Below are 6,195 nucleotides of genomic sequence, written 5' to 3'. Positions count from 1 at the left end.
ACCAAAGTTAGGAAAAGCAATATATTAGACTGGTTTTGCTCTACCTTTTCATATATGATTATGTGCTGGTTTTTCAGCAGAAATATTTTGTCATTCAGGTAAGAGGTTATCAACCTAAATAGCAAGTACTTAGTATTGTTTTATCTGCATTGGTCACTGTGTGCTTTCAGAGTGAACTTACTGCATGTCATTCAAACCTTTGCCATGAAGATTGAAATAATTACGAATTTTGCTATCATATTTATCACTGCAGGATCCACAGAGTCCATTGTCACAACAGCTGCAGCAGTCCATTACAATAATTCAACTCTGTTATGATAACTCTTATCTAGACAAGTTCTTGGTAGTCCTTCTTGTACTGCTTACAAACAAGTCTCTGGCACTTTTTGAGCTGATAGTAGAAATTCATGATACATACTAGGAAGACCCTAGGGTTGATCTTGCTAACGTCTGGGGTAGATCCCTAGTCATGAAGCAGTTGCCCTTTGAGATCTTGACTCAGTCTTCTGCTGAGGCAGGGAAATTCACATGACCTTGGGAAGACACTCCTGCAGTATAAAAAACTACTAGTCTTCCACTGAAGATGGCTTTGGTGGAAGACTGGAGTTGATGGCTCTGTGTCACAGATGACTGAGCAATAGAAAGACCTACAAGATGTTTAAGCTGCCTGGTGTCAATTCTGTGAAGGGAGAATCTTCAGTAAATTTACAGCCTAATCCAAAGAAAGACTATCTCTTGAAGGAAAAGTTAGGCAGAGCCTAAGCACTATCTCTAAACTCCATATGCTCTTTGCATTTTTATTGTGAAGTTTCCCAAGTACCAGGAGTTGCATCTTCTATCCCAGAACTGCCACAAGTCAGTAGTTCTAAAAAGTTCATCACAAATCTGAATCCTACACTAAAACAGGAGCTAGAAATGCTGTCTGTCTCCACATCCTCTAAGAGGCTCAGTCAGGAAAGTGTTGTACATGTATTCTGCCATCAATAACAGCATCTGACTTCACTTAAATGGCGTAGTTCACTTCAAAATTTAGCTGAAAAAGAAGTGCCTACTTTCATGTATATACATACGTATATAGGTACCTGTGCCTTACTTCCCTTAATAGGATTTATACCCCCTATTCTCATACTTCTCATGCTTGTGTCCTTGTTCCCAAGCTGTTGAATGTCCTAAGGTAGAGGGACTTTCTTGTGTCACAGCCCAGCGAAGAAGTCATGATTCAGTGTGTCAAAGACTGAGAACACAAGAGATGATGGCTTTGTAGCCCACTCAGCCTTAAAATACTCCTACAGAGCTCTTGAGAGCCATAATTTTTCAATGACTTTCATGATGGCAAGTTTGGGGAGCATCTCAAAGGGATGATAAAAGGCACAACTTTGAATAAAGGCCACAAATTAATGAAGGCTGTCAGATTTCAAGATAGGGGAGAGATGACCTATGTTTTTCCAAACAAAAGGTCAGCTGAAATTTTTAGCATGGGAAGAACACCATGTTTTTCTCCATATTCCTTCTTAGAAGTGGCAGTTTATTTTCTGCATAAATATGTGAGTATATATAAATACACCATGCAGTGTACAGCCAACATAGAAAAGTTCTATGGTGTTTGGCAAAGTTGAAAGGTACTCAAAGGAAGATCATATCATGGGAAATATCAGGCAACGACAGTAACAGGCAGGGTGATCTGTCCAGCCTCTAACAAAACATTTGGCTAGAGAACATCAAGCAGTGGCAGATTTTCTGTTTCACACCAGTGACCACATATTTCAGCAAGGAGCTAGTGAGAAAAAGTAAATGGGGGAAAGGGGAATATGTAGCAGATCTCTGCTCCTTAGAAAATATGTAGGTAGTACTGCTACTTGTAAGAAATTGTGACCTGTGTGCCAACTTACTTTTCAAACAGACACAAACATTCTTTCCTGAGCTTAGACTCTAAGCTGGGAGAAGGATCTCAAAAGTGGGACCAAATAATGTGGAATCGCTGGGTTTGCCCATGCGGCGGCCCTTATGCCTTTCTCAACTAGCCCTATGGCACACAGCAGGAGATAGACCCTTTGCAGTAAGTGGGAGGGGACAGAGAAGGTTTAAACTCAAATACTTGCAAGATGATAAGACCAAGCTGAAATCCTATATAAAAGCTATGCAGAGAAACCATTAAGTAAAATCTAGACAGTTATGAAGAGGGGTTGCACTGGCAAGGAGAACCATTGCTTCCACCAGGCTAGTTCAAGCAGGCAGGATTGATTTGTCAAGGAGATGTTATAGCTGATGGCTTCTTGTAAGCCTGCAGTCAGTTAACTGCTCACAGTTTAGAGGAAAACATGTTCAGGGTTTTATTGACATATACCAAGATGGTGAGTCACTGAGTTATGTGCAGTAGAATGTCTCTTGCTCCAGTCCTGAAATAAGTGTTACATTGTGTCTACAGGCTGGACTGCATAATTTTGAGATAATACTTTATAGAATTTTTATATATATACTTTATAGAATTCCCCAAGTGGGAATACCACAAGCAATTGTAGCTATAACAATCCTTTTTGGTTTCATTTGTCTTTCAGGTAAGATTTTGGGAACTGCAAGTGTTCTTCCTCAACATTTGCAACATGAAAGCTGTGTTTTGTTTTGTTTTGTTTTATTCACCAAAGCCATACAGTAGTTTTAAAACAGCTTTTCTGAACTTTTAAGTTCTTATGAATTCCACTATAGAAAAAATCAAACTCTTCTACACATAGCTGATAATAGAAAAGCTACATACACTCAGTTTGGCTTCTGCTCTCAGAGATGTGCTGTATATGTGCATCATGCACACAAAGCAGTCATTGAAAAGTAACATCTGCAACGTTATGCTTATTTTGACTAATGAAAAGAAAGGCATTGGATCTCCTGAGTCTTTGAATACTGTTCTGCAACTATCTCACAACTGCTGTTTATCATTTCAGCTGAATATTTTTCTCATTTCCTCACGATTCTCTTAAGCTCCTTTATAAATTAGTCTTGCTATTAACAACTATCATTAATTACCCTTATAGAAGGCATATGTCTGCAGAGAGAAATGTTGCACTTAAAAGTTCTGTTTTATGCAACTTTTGTTTAAATTGTTTGTTGCTGTCATTTCTCTGTAAGGTCCAGGGAAGATCTGAAAGCTAGCTCATGTATCAATAACATCTCAGAATTTGTTACATGTAATAGAGAGGTTTTCAGATAGGGTAAAAAAAAGCAAACCATTTAAAATGCAAATGTTATCAGAAACAGAAAGAAAATTGTACTAGACCCAACTCAATGCTTCTTCAAGGGAGAATATTGCACAGAACTGAATCTGATCAGGATGAAAAAATCCTTACTAAATTCTGAAGTATGTGCCTACTGAGAAGATCATAAGAGTGGTGTCAAGGCATTTACCTCATCATTACACTTTTAAAGAACAAACCTCAAACATCTGACAAGACAGGGAGTTCTAGTACCATGTGCTTTGTTACAAATACTATTTACATACCAAAGCTGCTGTTAAAAAAAAGGTAGCAGGAGTTCTAGAAGTAGCTCAGGTCCCAGCAGTGATTCCAGAAGCTGGCATTAGGCACTAGGACTTCCTCTCCAAGAGCACAGATGAGCAGGTAGAAGCACAGAGAGAAATTCTTTACCGCAGTGGAATCTGCATCCTGGGACAGGACTGCTGTATGGCTGTGTCTTCCCATTCAGGACCAACTGGATTGTACCACATACCCTTTCTGCCTGTGTGAGGGTTTCCTTTAGGAAAAAAATACAAGTCTGATGTGTACATCCTAGTCTTTCAAGTTGTTTTCTGATCCCTAGCTCCTAGTCCTTTTTCCTTTGATCCTCTTTGCATTAGTTTTGTAGTCTGACAGCAGCTGCAGAAAATCTTACTGGGACTAGGCAATTGTTGGGCAGAGCTTTTTTGGGGAATACACTGGCTCTGCTAGAGTTAGGCCTGAGATACCTTTATTTACCTATAGACAAGCCTAGTGTGGGGGACAGAAGGCTTTTTAAAATTACACCACTGGAAATACAAAAGGAGAGCAAAGCAGTAGTATTCTCTTGCCTACAATGTTGTGTTACTGCAAAGAGGATAGCAGAAGGATGCAGAACTAAGGAAGGATTAAGAGTATGTCAAAGTTTAATGTAGGTTTTTAAAGCAAGGCATATAAATGCAAGAAGAATGAGATGTGTTATACAGAGCATCAGAAAGAAGACTCATGAAAAAATCAGTTCTCTCAAAAAATAAATTCTGTTTAGCAGAAACTGCACCCTTGTTGAAATGTCTGTCCCATTAAGTCATCACTCAGTGTGGTAAAGCCAAATCACAAGAATGTTAACAGACTAACAGACTAAACAAAACTATCTGTGAGAAAATAATGGATAAATAGGCTACCACAGTTTTCATACAAGAGACAAACTCAAAGCTGCAAAGGTATTTGAAACATAGCAGAAAGCATGTTTTCTTAATCCAAGTATCTAATAAGCACTGAAAGAATGAACCATACAATTGAAAACACGTGCCCAAACTGAATGTGTGACTGCAAGCACAGTGTGAAGATCAGCTGTGTTTGCAGTAACCCTAGAGAGAATGGATACGATGAAGAGGTGTTGGCACTGACAGGAAAATGCAGCTGGAGGGTGAAGGTCTGTTAAAGAAAAAAGGTTTTACTAAGTCTCTATAATTAAATCTGCATGGGTATATTCTGTAGCAGGTTGGCTTCTGACACTACATAGAAATCAATAAAAGGTGAATTCCAAATAGATGTTGGAGTTGAATACGACATAATCACAGCAAGCACTGTGCCCAAGGTTAAAATTCAAAGCTGTGCACATTTCAAATAGCAAGATTGAAATGAGTCCACGTGGCAAAGTTGTTCTGGCCTGTCTGCTAACAGATAGAAGTGTTTGAAATAGTGGAATAGTAAATCCCAAGTGTGCTTGACTGAACAGCAGTCTGCAAACATAGATGATCAAATTGAGTAGATAACCTATCTGTGGAATTGAATTCTAGAGTTCTTCTCAAAGAACTCCATGTGTGTTGGTTTAAAGGTAAAATGGCAGGAAAAATGAACCCAGCTTAAGAGAGATTACAACTCAAAGTTACAATTTACTGAAAAGATTACAATAAATACAGTGATACAGAGAAAAACTGGGTTTAACCCACAAAAACAGATGTACAACTCAGCACCTTGGGACATGAACAGAACAGTATTCGTTAGCCCCTGTGATGAGCACCACATGGTCCCACTGAGTGCAAAAGGGAAAGAAACCTGTTGGTGTGGATGATGGTCAAAGTCTTGTCAAGAATGGCAGTGGCAGCCCTGTTGAGTTTCTGGTCCTCCTCTGGATCCAACAAGTGGTACCACAAGTCCCAAACCTCAAAGATTTTATATGCTCAGGTTAAGGTCAGAATGCCCACTACCTCCACCAGAGTAGGGAGTTTCACAATGGGTGATTTAATTCTGCTAGTCATGGGATATTTTTGCAATTGTTGTTGATCTAAGTCTATGCAGCTGCCTATTGTGCCAGTCCCTAATAGCCCATTAGCAGACATGACCCCTCAGACTGGATGTGAAGGTGCTAATGCCTTCCCTGGGGGGAGTTATCATGGCTGAGTCATTGGTGTGAAGACAGAAACACTCCCCTGTCTTCCAGAGTTCTATCACACCCAGCTTGTAGCCTGAGGTGTCATGTGTGCCTTGGGCAGCTGCTCCAAATGATCCATTATTAATGGCCCATCAGAAATGACACAGAGGGTGGTAGAATACACTATTTTGGTTATACCGGTCCTGATCCCTGTTACTAGGACACATGGGACAAGGAAAAGTAGAGCATGCAATAGAGGCCTGTTGAAAATCTTATAATTCTGAGGCAATTTCAAAAAGGGTGGAAAAAACCAGCATACCAAAGTTAAAACTAATAGTTGCTCCCAGGCAAAGGTATAGAAAAAATAATGTAAGATGTCATCAACAGAGAATGACAAGATAACAAAACAATTAATCACCTCAATAAGGGGTTTTTTTCTCTGTTTGCTTTATTAAGGAAGAATCCTGCTAAAATGATCTGGCTTTTTTAATTAGAATGTACTTTGTTGGCAAAGATATCTGCATTTCTCTAGTAGACTGAATGCCTTTGATTTAATCCGATTCTGATATAAAAAGTAATATCATTTGAGTGTAACATATTAAACAGTTGAAAACCAGA

Source organism: Pithys albifrons, chromosome 7 (assembly GCF_047495875.1).
Source record: "Pithys albifrons albifrons isolate INPA30051 chromosome 7, PitAlb_v1, whole genome shotgun sequence".
Classification (NCBI taxonomy): Eukaryota; Metazoa; Chordata; class Aves; order Passeriformes; family Thamnophilidae; genus Pithys; species Pithys albifrons.
The sequence above is the reverse complement of the archived record's forward strand: the minus strand, read 5'-3'. Positions refer to the sequence as shown.